The sequence below is a fragment of the Camelus dromedarius genome, unplaced genomic scaffold (assembly GCF_036321535.1).
Source record: "Camelus dromedarius isolate mCamDro1 unplaced genomic scaffold, mCamDro1.pat HAP1_SCAFFOLD_41, whole genome shotgun sequence".
NCBI classification, from domain to species: Eukaryota; Metazoa; Chordata; class Mammalia; order Artiodactyla; family Camelidae; genus Camelus; species Camelus dromedarius.
In genome coordinates, this window is record NW_026989840.1 from 1,045,152 (window position 1) to 1,060,723 (window position 15,572).

The 15,572-nt window shown below is 38.8% G+C and overlaps 1 protein-coding gene across 1 annotated transcript in view; it reads right to left on the reverse strand.

Moving 5' to 3' along the window:
* LOC135320905 (uncharacterized) overlaps positions 1 to 15,572 on the reverse strand; it is a 140,321-nt gene that overhangs the window by 61,922 nt on the left and 62,827 nt on the right. Inside the window, exons 21-22 of the mRNA XM_064484111.1 lie at positions 1,346 to 1,591; positions 568 to 655 (exon numbers count right to left, since the gene is read on the reverse strand). The gene's annotated coding sequence lies outside the window, so the exon portion shown is untranslated. The remainder of the gene's footprint in view (positions 1 to 567; positions 656 to 1,345; positions 1,592 to 15,572) is intronic.

Here is a 15,572-nt window from a genome sequence, read left to right on the forward strand (position 1 = left end):
TATAACATGGGGGTGGGAAGAGTTGTGGATAGATTTATGTTGCAAATATAAACCTAGGGTAGTTGCTGCGTAGAAATCCTAGAAATAAACAAATTGATATATAGTCCTACCTCAAGAAGCTCAGACTTTCCATTTACAACAGCATTAAAAATTAAATGAGAGATACATTTAACAAAAATTTACAAGATTTGTACATTGAATATTTTGAAGTATCACCAAAACATTTTAAAAGATCTACATATATGGAAGACATCTCATGTTGATGGAATGGTAGACAATATTGTTAAAAAATGTTAAGACTCCCAAAAGTGATTTACAAATTCAGTGGAATCCCTATCAAAATTCCAGCTGACTTCTTTGCAAAAATTGAAAAACTTATCCCAAAATTCATATGGAAGTGCAAGGGGCCCAGGACAGCCAAAGCAATCTTGAAGAAGCAGAGCAAAGTGGGATGACTCACTTTAAAGTGTACTAAAAAGCTATAGTACTAAGTCAGTATGGTACTGGCATAAGTTTGGATAAATAAATCTATGAGACACAATAAAATCCCAGGGGGAAAAAACTTACATTTACAGTCAGTTTTCCACAAGGGTGCCAACAACACTCCATGGAAAGAATTGTCTATTCAACAAATGGTGCAGGGAAAGCTGGGTATCTGCAGGCAAAAGAATGAATCTGGAATCTGGACCCCCATATTTTATATAACAAATAAAAATTAATTCAAAATGGATCAGAGACAGAAACGTAAAAAGTAAACCTATAAACTTTCTAAAAGAAGACACAGTATAAATCTTTGAGGTCCTAGGATAGGCTTTGGTTTCCTAGATACAATACGAAGAGCACAAGTGATAGAAGAAAAAAGCAGATAAACTGGACTTCATCAAAATTAAAACCTTTTTGTTACAGAGGACATCATCAAGAAAGGGAAATGACAGGGGAAGGGGGTATCTCAACTGATAGAGGGCGTGCTTAGCAAGAAAAATAAAATAAATCAATACATCTAATTACCTCACCTGTAAAGAAATTGTTTTAATGTTTAAAAGAACTAAAGTGAAAGCACAATCTGCAGAATAGGAGAAAAATTTTACAAAGCATGTATCTAATAAGAGACTAGTATTCAGGATATATAACAAATGCTTACACCTGAACAATACAAAGAAAATCGACCCAATTTTTAAAATTTCCAAGGATTTAAAAAAATACACAAATGGCCAATAAGCATATGAAAAGAAGCTCAGTATCACTAGCCATATCAAAATGAAAATTAGATCTTATTTTACAACCACCAGGATGGTTATAATCAAAACATTCACAATAACAAGTGTTGTTCAGGAAGCAGAGATACCTCATATGCGGCCAGTGGAAAGGGACAATGGTGCAGCTTCTTTGGAGGAGTCTGTTGTTTCCTCAAAAGGTTAGAGTTATATGGCTCAGCAATTTCACTCCTACATGTAGAGTCATCCCTTAGTATCCTCGAGGGGTTGGTTTCAGGAACCCCCCATCCTGGATTCCATTATCCAAGGATGTTCGAGTCCCTTTACAATCAGCCATCTGGATCCATGAAGTGGAAACTGCAGATATGGCGGGCCAACTGTACAGCCAACAGAATGAAAACATATTCTCACAAAAACTTGCACATCAATATTCATGGCAGTATCATTCAGAGTAGCCAAAGGTTACAAACAATATCCATCCATCAATGAACGGATAAACAAAATTACCAAGAATAGTCCCACAAACTTTTGGTCATTGAATCTTTGACAAAGGAGGTGAGAACATACAATGGAATAAAGACAGCCTCTTCAGAAAATGGTGTAGGGAAAACTGGACAGCTGCATGTAAATCAATGAAGTTAGACTACTCCCTCACAGCATACACAAAAATAAATTCAAAATGGCTTAAAGACTTAAACATGTAGACAAGACACTATAAACCTCTTAGAAGAAAACATAGGCAAAACATCTGGCATACATCTCAGCAATGTTCTCCTAGAGCAGTCTACTCAAGCAATAGAAATACAAGCAAAAATATACAAGTGGGATGTAATTAAACTTACAAGCTTTTTCACAGCAAAGGAAACAGTAAGCAAAACAAAAAGACAACCTATGGAATGAGAGAAAATATTTGCAATAAATGAGACTGACAAGGGCTTAATTCCCAGAATATATAAACAGCTTTTACACTTGATAAGAAAGAAAAACAAACAACTCAATCCAAAAATGGGCAGAAGACCTAAAGAGACTTTTCTCCAATGAAGACATACAAATGGCCGATAGGCACATGAAAAAATGCTCAATATCATTATCAGAGAAATGCAAATCAAAACTGCAATCAAATATCACATCTCGCCAGTCCGAATAGCCATCATTCAGAAGTTCACAAACAATAAATGCTGGAGAGTCTGTGGAGAATAGGGAACCCTCCTACACTGTGGTGGGAATGCAGTTTGGTGGAGCCATTGTGGAAAACAGTATAGAGGTTCTTCCAAAGACAAAAAATTGACCTCCCATATGACCCAGCAATCCCACTCCTAGGCACATATCCAGAAGGAACCCTAATTCAAAAAGACACCTACACCCCAATGTTCACAGCAGCACTATTTACAATAGCAAGACATGGAAACAACCTAAATGTCCACTGACAGATGACTGGATAAAGAGGTTGTAGTATATTTGTACAATAGACTACTTTTCACCATAAAAAATAATAATAAAATAATGCCATTTGTAGCAACATGAATGGACCTGGAGAATGTCATTCTAATTGAAGTAACCCAGAAAGAGGGAGAAAAATACCATATGAGATCGCTCACATTTGGAATCTAAAAAAAAAACAAAAAATGAAAAAACAACAAAACAAAAAGATAAACTTATCTACAGAACAGAAACAGACACAGAGACATCGAAACCTAACTATGGTTACCAGAGGGGAGAGGGTGTGGGAAGGAATAAATTGGGAGTTCAAGATTTGCAGATAGTATATATAGAGTAAACAGCAAGTTTATACTGTATAGCACAGGAGAATATATTTAGTATCTTATAGTAACTTATGTTGAAAAAGAATATGAAAATGAATACAGGTATGTTTCTATATAAATGAAGTGTTGTGCTGTACACAAGAAACTGATGCAACATTATAAACTGACTAGAATTCAATGAAAATATTTTTAAATAGACAAAAACGAGAAAAAGAAAAAAGATACTATCAAATCAAAAGAATAAATTACTGATTGAGGCTACAACATGGATGGACCTTGAAAGTTTATACTAAAATAAGCCACACACAAAAGGGCAAATAGTGCCCTTTTAGGTGAACTGTCTCTAAGCGTTTATTGTACTATTCCAGTACATTTTCTGGAGGTTTGAAGTCTATCAAAATCAAAATAAAATGTATTATTCATTAAAAACATAAAATGATTCCTCACAGGAGGGCTTTAATTATTAAATGCAGAAATGCATGTAAAGATCCTGGAACAACAATTTGCATGTCCACAGAGAGTCAGTGTTGTCACTGCCACTCAGAGGGTGGTGCCAGCGCTGATGAGGGCTGCCTCCACTCGCTGCCCTGCAGAGAGGAGTGAGGGCCTGGGCTCTGACAGGAAGGTTGACCATGAACATGGGTTAGACAGAGCCACTCCCCAGACTCTGCGTTACCCAGCTTTCTTATACAAACTGCTCCATCTAACATAAACAAGCTACAGGGATGGATCTTACAACACAGGGAATATAGCCAATGTTTTACAATAACTATAAATGGAACATAAAAATAAAAATTGTGCAACTATTGTACACCTGAAACTTATATCATATTGTAAATCAGCTATACCTTTATAAAAAATTAAAAAATAATTTAAAAATTTTATCACTTTAGTATTCAATTCGGTTTTTAAGTAACTACTAAACAGCTTAGAAAGTATAAAATATTTAAGTGTGATAAGTTTGTTTACATATTTATTTACTTTCAGCCTCCTGCTAAAAGAGAAATTAAACAATTTTTTTAAACACGGCTTAACAACCATAACAACAAAAAGACAAAAGTGAGAGTGAAGACAAAATGGAGATTGAATACTTAAATGAAACCAGGGGAAGGTAAATTCATAAAACTGAATGCCATGAATTTAGGGTAAGTGTTAAAGGCCGACTAGAAATTCAGCTGTAAGATTCTTGGCAGCTAAAGCAAAAAGTAAAAGATGATGGGACGGGTGGTAGAGCTCAGTGGTAGAGCGTGTGCTTAGCGTGCACGGGTCCTGGGTTCAAGTGCCAGGGCCTCCAAGAACAGATAAATACACCTAATTACCTACCCCCTAAAGAGCCCCAAAGAAAAGAAAAAGAGAAATTTGTTTCCTAAAAAATCCTGATATTAAATTTAGATTAAATAATTGAAAAAAATAAAAGAAAAATAGAAAAGATGAGTGACACAAGCGATAATGCCCGTTAGATAAATCTGCAGTGGCTGCTGGCAGGTCCCCATGTCCCACGTGGGAAAATCTGAAACATCCTTCTCACCACTCAGAGTCATCCTCAGCCCACACCACCCCTCCCCCTGTTAAATACAGGAGCATGGGTAGGGCCCGGCCTTTGCTCTCTCTGTGTCATCACAGTGAGACAGAATGGAAGGGGGCAGAGCACAGCCATTCAAGGAAGGCCACAACAATTAACATCAAAATGGTGAAGGATTCAATGCCCAATAGGCCTTGAGGCTCAAGATGAAGAGATATAACTTCTAGCAGAGCTTGAGCTTCATTATACACCCATTGTAATAGTAACATGGTGAATTTACATGCCCCAAGGCACCATGGCCATCCCAAGGCTAGCCACAAAAGGTCACAGGGTGGGAAATGGCCAACTCCCTGGGAATCCCAGCCCCTTGCCCTTAGGCTGCTCAGTCTACTTATTAGCATATGAAACAACCAAGCCCAAGAAAACGAGCAACACAGCGTCACCTCGCGGTCACCACTCTCTCTCCCTCTTCCGAGAAGGCCCACACTCTGTCTGTGGAGTGTGTACCTACTTTTAATCTGAGCACCCGAACCCCACAACTCGTGGCCTTTCTCTTGCCTTTCAATGTGTCTCTGTGAATAAATCTACCATTACTCAACAGTGGCTTGCTCTTGAAATCTTTCCTGCAGGAAGCCAAGGACCCACGTCTGGTGGGGCACATTCCAGGGGCTCAACCAAAGCCTGGGACACAGCCCTTCTCATGCCCCACATCTGTTTTCTTGTATCAACAGGACTGGGATATGAAGGGAGTTCTGAGGCCCCAGCTAAGGGACAGAAGCAGCCCCCAGGGCTCAAAATGGCGGGCAGGCCCTCCCCCAGCAGGGTCCCTGAGGTCGGCCCTGTTCTCTGTGGTTCCCTGTTGTGCTGACCCCCTAGCCAGACAGCGTTCTCCTAGGCCTGTCCCCACAAAACCCTTCTCTCCAAAATACAAGCACATCATGTCACAGTCCTCTTATTCAACCAGAAAGTTTTCAGCGCACTTTTTCCTTCCCTAGTAAAGAATCTATCTGTCCTCCCTCCCATCCCACCACTTCTTTCTTTGTGAGAACTCTGTACTCCTCACATACCATCCTGAACGCCGCTGCCTTGCTAGCTGGGACCGAGATGCTTCAGTCTCACACAGCCTGCGTCCTTTCACTTTCCCCTTTCTACCTTAAAAAGCCTTTCCTGTGTCTCCCACCCCTCTGATTCTGAACTTCACAAAGTGCTGAGTTTGCAGTCACTGTGTGCATACCTCCCAGGTTTTGGCTAGTTTTCCTTCAAAAGATCTTCACTAAGGAGCTGCATCAAGAAGTTTAAAGAGGCTATTCTTACATCTGAGCTGAGGAGCCTGCATAAAATTTAAATGGCTTTGAAGAGAGAGTTAACCAGGGACAGAGAGGCCGCAGGTCCTAGTCAACAGTGTCATGAGGCAAAATGTTCTTCAAAGGCTCAGAGTGGCTTCTGAACACGGAGTCGGCAGGGAGGAGATGCCAGGCAGTGAGTGGGGTGAGTGACACTGGGTACGCTTCCCAGCTGGGGAAGAATTGGATTTTGTTCTAGTTTTCCAAACAATTTCTGACTACCTTTTTCTCTTATTGTCACATACCATTTCCTACGAATTAAGAAAAATCAATGTCAGTCATTTGTGCCACTTGGTAGAAGCTACACGATGCCATTCAAAGGGCTGGGATATAACAGCCACACCAGTCTAGGCTGAAAGACCAGTGGGGTTATTTCCAAGGTAATCACGGGCATGCAACAAACTCCCCAGCTTCAATTACCTCATTTCAAATGTGAGGCCAATAAAACTACCAAGCAAAGTGCGTGATGATTATGGCTGAAATCTGTTTACTAGGTAAGTGCCCGTAAGAGCTGCCGCTGAATGGGGAATGAGTATGATCAACGAGGCCAAGTCAACCTGGTCACACGCGCCCTGCCTTCCCGCGTTGGTGCAGGACCGGAGTTTGTTTAGCTGAGATGAACGCCCCCAGAGCAGCCCCGAAGGGAAAGCTCCCAGCTCTGCGTGGCGAGGCGTGTTCCTTTCCTTCTCAGAGCTGATCACAATTTGCAGTCTTCTGTTTTTACATTTATCCCCTTAGTACCTGCCTCCCCTCCGGAGTTTTGCTTAAGCAGCACAGGTCCAGGTTTGTGTTGCTGCCTACTGGATATTCTGGGCTGGGAGACAGGCGACCCCACGTCTGGCTCTGGGGCTGAACCGAGAGGGCAGAAGGCCCAGGGGCCCATGCTGAACCGAGGCCCCAGCACCCAAAATTATGGTCTGACTTTGGGCAAATTACACAGTCTTCTTTACCCTGAGATTCCTCATCTGTCCATGAAAATAACTGCCCATGGCATATAGAGTTTCAAGGATTAAAGGAAATCACCAAATTCACAACCTATTCAAGGGGCTACCAGTGCATCCTCAACAGGCACATGCTACCTTTACGGCTGTGACACACGCTAAGCGGGGCGGACAGACACAGTGAACACTGCTAAGTGCCTGTTTGTTAAGTGTTTCAAGAGTGTTATAATACTGTTTACAACTTACAACAAACCCAGGAAGAAACGAATATTATAATGCACATTTCACAGATTCACCAACAGATTAAGGGAGGTTACACTCTAGTCCAAGGCCCTTTGGTGAGGAAATGACGATTTAAACCTGTATCTGAGCCCAGGCCTGGGCTACATCTCTCTCCAATCCACCTGTCCAATACACAAGTTTGCACAGGCCAGCTCTTAAATGCAATGTGTGCCACCGTTTGTCAATGTTTGTTAGTTACCATAAACTGCTCTCAGAAACCGCTACAGAAAAGACAGGTGGACCCACATCCCTGCCAACAAAGTAGAGGAATTCTGCCTTGCCTTCTCCTGTAATGTGCAGAAACCCTTCCCTACACCACCAAATTCAAATGTATGCTTCATCCGTGTTTATGTTTGCACACGGAATATTAAAGTAGAAGGTACCTGCAGTAATTCTATCTCGGTTCCTTTCCACGTATCCAGATTATCCACAATCAGTCTGTGAATGAAAATACTACAATGTGAATGAAAATACTGCAACCATGTCAGGAAACAAATAATGCTGAAACCAAGTCATCAGCGGCTGCCGCCATCCCCCAGCGAGGACAGGCCTGAAGTCCAGCCTCTACAGCCACTCACAACAGTGCCCTCTGAACAGAATGAGAATAATACAAGACAGGATACTTGCCCTAGATAGCTAGGTGCTTGTCTAAAGAATGAATCCAGTGAGCCCAAATGATACATAGAAAATCACTAAACTCTTTAACTTGACATACCTGGCTTTTTTTAGATAACAATGTTTTATTGTTCCAACAACCTGGTCTTTGTTGTAAAGCTCCTATATATCCTAGCTCCTCCCCAACCTCTTCGGAGCAGTCCCTCAGAGAGATCTGAGAGGCTGTCATCCCGGCTCGAGTCCTCCCGCCAAATAAACATAACTCTTAACTTTTAGGCTGCACATGTATTTCAGTCAACAGTTTTGGACACCATGAAGGGACCCAGAGCAGACTTTCTCCACCTGAACTCTCCGAGTATCCGGACCTTGGTATAAGCAGTGGCCCTTTGTGCCCATCCACATCCTCGGGGAGTCCAGATGAATTTGGGTGAGTCTATCTTGGTTCTCGGATCTCCCATATTGGCTGATAATCCTGAGTTTTATTTGGCGGTGTATCCAGGTACCTGGCCCTCCAGTTGAAAGATACTGGGGGGGAATAACCCACCCAGTGGAGACATACTGGGTGGGGCCTGGTTGAAAGATAACGGGAAACACCCATCTTTAGGAGACTTCCAAGGTGGGGCTGGTTGAAAGATACCAGGAAAATTCCCAGTGGAGACATCCAGAGTGGGTCCATGTTGAAAGACACTGGGGTCAGGACTGAGTGGTTAGGTAAGGGGCTGGTCTAATGTTTTCCTCAATTTGGTTACCTCCATTGAATTTTTCAGAATAAAAGTAAAACTCTTATGAGGAACCTTTCAACTCCAAAAATGGGACCCCCTTCCTGGCTGGTAACAGTTTTCTCGGATGACTGAGAAACTTGCAGGAGTGATATAGGCAAAGACTTCATGCCATAGAGTTGTCCCTGCGGGAAAGCCTACTAGCAATTTTATTCTGACAACCCTACGTTAGAATGGGGAATAGAACTTTCAAAAAAAAAAAAAAGAAAGAAAGAAAGGAAGAAAGAAAAGGAAAAAAAGATAAAGAAATGACAGATTGCCAGCCTCCAACTAATACCCCAGCCAGGATTATATACATACAAAACTTACAAATTTAATTGGGAATTAAAAAAAAAATCTCACTCTTAAAGTAACTAAGCAGGCCTGATAAAAACATTTTTTGGAATTCTGGACTTATAAAAACCAAAACCCTTTTAGGGGGAACTTCGATTTCTCTTCCTGTGTCCTTGAAATATAAACGTTTTATCTTTCGCTGGATGTTTTATGTGTGTGTATGTATGTATATATGTGTTTCCTTTTTGTTTTTAATGGAAAATTTGGACTCTGCCATGCAAAAGGTACAAGTATTGTGTACATATGGTGGCCACACAAATAAATTGGGATTCTCAACAATCCTTTGTACCAATTTTCAGGCATTTTGCCATCTTAACCTTTGTTGCATCAGTCTGGACCATGAATTGCTTTACCTTTTGAAGAGTAAACTTTTGAATTTTATTTAGGCAGCACCCCTACTCTCATTTGGAAAAGCCTCTTCATCTTATTCGTTTAAAATCATTATATATATATAAATTGATGGCTATATGATGGATCCCTTAATTTGGAAAACCTTTTAAATTGGTGAGAGTTGAAAGAGCTCTCATTATAAACAGCCGTTTTATTGGTACCTATTAAAATCAAGTTTAAAGGTAGAAAATATATCTAATGGTTAATCTAAGAACTTATTTTACAAAAACTGGTTTAAAAAGCTACATTTATGTTTTTCCTTTCCCATTAATGGTTTTAGAGATGTTAATAAAATCTAAGAATAATTAATGTTAATTAGGTTGAGTAACTGGAAAAAAGAATGTAAAAATGTCGAAAGACTTTTTTCTTAACGGAAAAAAAAGAAAGATAAGGGGCTTATCCAAAATGGGTAAATTTTTTTGATGGTTATTTTGAATGAGATAAATAAAATGGACATTTTTGGATTTAGAGACAAGGTTTTAATACTACACTACGTAAAGTTAAAAAAAAAAAGTGGCCAAAGAGATCACCTACTGCCCCCCAAAATTAAAGTTCAAACAAGTCCGTTTTATTTACCCCAGTTTAAAATGTATGTATTTATAGGGATAGATACATATAATATATTTAGACTGTGATATTTGATCAATGACTGGGGCAACAGACCAATTAATCAAATTAAAAGTTGAGAAGGGCCTAAGTTCTTAGGCTCAAACTTGGGGATCCCAGAGACTTTTCTATAAAATTAGATACAGTGAAAAAAAAAAAAAAGAAAGAAAAGAAAAGAAGAAAAAGGCTTCTGGCATTCCTTCTAGAAATAAAAATTATTGATTAAACCTAATAAATATTAAAATTAAAGGTATAAGAGTTAATAAAATTGAGATAAAAGTTTGTAAATTTGGTATGTTTAAATGGGCTTTATATAAACTTTTTGCTTAATTATGTTGTGGGATAGATATGTTTCAATGGAAAAACGCTTCCTCTTCTTGGTATTACAAGGCTGGGCACATTTCTGTCCCTCAGAAAATATTAATTGAACAAAATAAAGGAAACCAATAGAGTTACATGAGCCGTCCAATATAATGTAAAACTGAAAACTAATATTCAGTGGCTAATAGAAAAATATAATAAGAGGTTTACCCTGGGTTTAACTTATAACTCAAGGAAAAGAGACCTTACTAAATGCCTTATGCAAGCTTTGGAAGACAAGATAAATTGAACCTTAAAGTTTTAAAACATGGAATTCTTGGTTTACAGCTCTTCTCACTGATACAAAAAAGCCAAATAAGGAGATACAATTGGGCCTGCGTGACAGAGCAGTTCTCTGGGGAACTGGAAGTGTCTGTCATTTTCTTGCAGATCAGAAATGTATATACAGCAAACAGTGACCTACGACTGAGCCTAATTAGCTCAATGAGAGAAAACTTAAGGCCAAAGAAATTTTTGGCATTTTAGAGCTCAGAACTCTGATGGGTCCGTCAGACTTTGTCAAGAAATCTTAAATGTCTTTTTCATAAATAGTAAGCCTTAGTGATTTGAGCAAGCAAATTAAGCTTACTCCAACTATTATTATACCTATCTTATAAGTAAGTTTTAAAGTGAAGCTATGAGATCTCTAACTTTGGTCTGTTTATAAGCCTGAGTACACATTATAGATGTGAGATATTTCTACAGCTAAAAAAAAAAAAAAAAGTCAAAGAGCTCTGCTTAATTGACGTAAAAAGTAATAGCTTACAAATTAAGTATTTTTAAAATAAAAACTGACTAAGTTGACCTTCAGGTTCACGTGAACTGGAAAATATTCAATATTAAGATAACACTTGGTATTGTTTAGTTTAAGTATGTTCTAATTAATATAGACATCTTTAAAGTCATCAATATTAAGTATAATACTTTTACTGTACCTAGGTTTAATGAAAGTCAAATAAGATCCTGTTATATATGTTACAGATTTGTCAAAAAAAAATAATAGTAATGTGGTGTGATAAAAATTGAAGTAAATTAAATGCAAATGAGATGAGAGTTTTGGGTAAATTTTTTAAAATATATATTTAAAATGTATGCTTAAGATAATCTCTAAATGTTTGGTATCTAAATTCTAGAGTTGTGCTAAATTAAGTTAAATGATAGGATTTTATTTAATAGCTATACCATTTTCAGATAAAATAAGATTGAAATATGAATTACTTAACATATGACTTCCTCTTACAGAGAAACTAAAGGTGTTTAGAAATATTAATAAATGCTTGGTGCCACTCTGAAATAGTCTCTATTATTAAGGGAAAGATCTCAGTAACCTAGGAAGGTAAGATAAATGTGTAAAGGAAGATATAAGGAATGGAATTATATTTTGTTAATGAAAAATAGTGACTTTGTCCTGAATCTGGTTACTTCTGAATGGAAGAAAAAATAAGGGACACACTAATACGAGTATAGAAAGCTGGGGAAGGCTTGTGGAAGAGGAACCCTGAGGAAAGAGTTTTGTACGTGGTCAGAATTGGCTAAGTTTAGAATCAATTTGTGCAAAGTAAATGAATCTTAGAAGTAAGCTGGTACAAGACTACATTTGGTTTTCTCTCTGTTAAGGGGACAAATTTTTCTTAAAATATTAATCCACCTTCAGTAACAAATTGTAAAGCTTCTTATGCGAATTAAGTGATCTGTTGTGTCTTTACCTTTGAAATATTTTCTTGTTAATGAGTAAGTACTACTTTACAGTGATCTATACGTTTATCTGATCAAGTGTTTTGAAAACTTTTAACAAGCTCCCCAAATATCAATTCCTCATTAAAATTCTTTTAGTCTCCAGTTAACTATGGGATGCTACAAAGGGTCCCTGAAACATCTCAAAGAGAGATTTTAAAGTAGTAAGTTTCATTTGGCATGTTAACTAACATGGGAAGTATTGTCAAATGAATAATAAATCTTCCTAGGTTGTATTGTATGAGAAAATATTATTAATATAGATATTCTAGAAATTATATGGACTCCCTAACATTCTGGTATATCTGAAATGTTACCAGTCATAATTCTGGTTATTGTGACCAGGTTTCTTTATAGATTACAGTGTAATGTTGTTTAACCATGCTGTTAATTCTGTTGTCATTTATAGGCAGGTAATTGTTTTCTTCTGATGATTTTGCAAGATACTCTCTCTTCAAGGAGATTTACTGATTTCTAATAAATTTCAAACTATAGCACTGAAATAAACTGGGTAAGAAATTTTAAAGGTCTAATGAAAACTCTGATTAAAAGAATTAGTTACGTGGGACCAAATAAACTGATGAATATGGTTACAATTTTTGATTTTGTCTGAAATACTAGTGGCTTTTAACCTGTTTACCAGACATAAAGAAACTCTTCTCCTTAAACTAGTTATGATTCACGTCAATTTGATAAATTATACCTATGTAAGCAGACTTAGAACAGTTATCTTTTCTCTCTATCTGATCCCTCAAGAGACTAAAGTCTTTAAGTTCCCCAGTGGCTCTATGAGATAAATTAGGAAGATCGTCTCCTAACAGGTATAGGAACCTCAAAGTATTTTAAGGACTTCAAAAAGAAAATAATTTACCTAAATCTGTTAGGCAGAAATCTATGACAAGCCCTTGACGGGGCTTTCCGGGCCTTAGCAAACCTTATTAACATTGTAGCTTAAAAGTCCTTATTAAAAGTTCCAACACAGCCAATTTAAAAGAGCCTATATGATCAAATAATCAGACTTAACTTGTAAACAAATTCACCTTGATTTGACTATATTTGATAAAAATGAGGGAACTTTAGAGAGAAAAAGATTATATTTTAGTGGATATTAAATTCTCGTTTTGTTAATTGAGGTCTATATTTAGTAAGACACTTCCCAGATCATTCCTTGCTGTCATGTTACATTGCTGCAAAGTTTAATTGAATTATTAAAAGGACACTGTATGTTTCTTTCTGAAGCTTAGTAATATATCCTTGGGTAAAGATCCAATGCCCCATGACATGCGGCCAGGGGATTATACATACTGGAACAGGCATGACTTTAAAAACTGTCTCCAACATGAATGGAAGGACTCTATCAGGTACTCTTAACTAGACCATACACAGCAAAGCTGAAGGAAACTGACTTTCAGATTCATTTCCAATCAGAAAGAGCCCCTGCAGTGCACTGGCCTATAGAGCACTGCTCACCTTAAAACAAGGCCCAAATGGAGAAGAAGCTACCAGGCCAGGATGAGAAGACGACGACATATCAGGTAGACAGCTGACCCAAGACACCAAATCAGGCCTGTATACCAATTACTTTGATAATTTCTCCTACCTTTGATTATGAACTACTCCAATTGTTAAGTTTATGGTAAATTACCTTTGTCTAGTACTTCTGTGTTACCTTGGTGGGTTTCCCTACTCCAAGGCTCTAACTAGATAGCCCTCAGAAACGTTATTCTAAAAAGGAAATTATAGTTCTGTTTAGGCCACTGTTGATCTTACAAGGTGGGAGACCTCACCTGGCCAATTAATACCTGCTCGAAGCCTGACCATAAATACGAACTTTCTCGTAAGATCACTCAAACTCAGTCAGAAACACAAGAAAAATTTTAACCCAAAAATATAACTCCTTGACTATTAAATTCTTAATCGTGACTTTATTAACGTTACTAGCTCTATTACTTATATCCTGTCTATTTTATAAGATTGTTTTCTCTTACATTTCCCAAAGTGTAGCTAGGCCTACAACAAGATTGATGATGGCAAATCATATTGAAGAAATACATAAAATTTATAACCCTGCATAAAATAATTATAACAGTGTGATTCTAGGTATGGGAATGAGCAATGAAGGGTAAACATTTCCTGGATCATAACAGACTAGTAAGACAGGCCATCCAGAGAACTTTTAGTATCAACAGGGCCTGATAAAAACACCTAACACCTTGAATGGCAGGTCAGAAGTTTCTTCAACCTGAACTAGGAATGAGCCTTCATAGCACCCTGGGACAAAATTGGTCATGAAATGTCTCTCAAAATATTGGTCGAATTTAGGACCAAGGGGGAGCACTGTGAATGAAAATACTACAATGTGAATGAAAATACGGCAACCATGTCAGTAAACAAAGAATGCTGAAACCAAATCATCAGCAGCTGCCACCATCTCCCAGGGAGTACAGGCCTGTGCATCCAGCACCCTGCTCAGAGGCTCTTCCTCCCCTGCAGGAACACGTTCCCACTCTCCGCAGGGACACCCCCACAGGGAAGCCCTCTTTTCGCCCTCAGCACAGCAAGTGTCCCAGGCCACAACCCGAGCTGCCCCATTAGGACTGCGGGTGCCCAGGTTTGCTAGTCAGACCAGCAGCCTCAGAGCCAGGGTTTATGCCCGGGTCACCCTGCAAACCTACTGCCCACCATACAGCCCCCAGCCAGCAGGTCACCTGGAAGTCGCAGCAAGTACCCCACCCAATCCCGAAGTCTCTTCATTTGCCAGCACCGCTGATGACTGGTCTCCAAACTTTGGTCAGTTTTGCACAAAACAGCAGCTTCCACTGTGAAGCAGGGGGTTTTCTCTTCTGCTCCCCATCCTTACTGGACACGTCAAGGGAAACCAAAAGGCCTTTTCTCAACCCTTTTCTGATGACACCCTCCCACCCACAATATTCACATGCTCAAGAGATTTGGGTCCACGTGGTTTTGTTTCCCATACGCTAAGTGGCTCAAAACACTGCGGGATTCTTTCCCATTTGAGAGTATTAGTTTGTACTGAGTTTATCGGCTTTAATCACTTTTTGTGTCTCTCTTCAGTGTCCCTAGCAGTTGCCACTTTTTACTCCCTTCAGCAGCCTCCCTCCCAACATCTAGTCTAGGAAATCAGCTGTGATGAGGGGTCCGGGGGCAGTCACAGAAGATGGAACTAAGGCACAGACTGGCGACATAATTTGCCTGAGAAGATCATCTTCAAGCCCCAGCACTGTGTGTCACGTCCCTCTGTTTAACTCTTATGCTAAACTAGTTAACTTTTTATAGATTATGGTTATAAACAGATGAGGTATCAAAATACATACAAGGACACACATCAACTCTATGATGTTCATTAACTCTACTGTTTTGTTTCTATTTTTTTTTATTTCTGTTAAAAAAAATTAGGAAACTCTGCAGTCAATATAGCAAAATGTTAATGGGTTTTAAATCCAGAATGTAGAGACGTAAGTGTATCATTAATCATAATTATTTGTATGCTCACAAAATGATTTGACAGTCTCTCTCCCCTCCCGCTACTCGTTACTGGCTCTCACCTGAGCTCCCAGACCACACATCGAACAGCCTTTCACTTTACCCACAGCTGAACTCATCAGTTTTCCCCCAGAGCTCCCTCTGCAGCTTTCCCTCCTCAGAGCACAGCAGGACCATCACTTACCT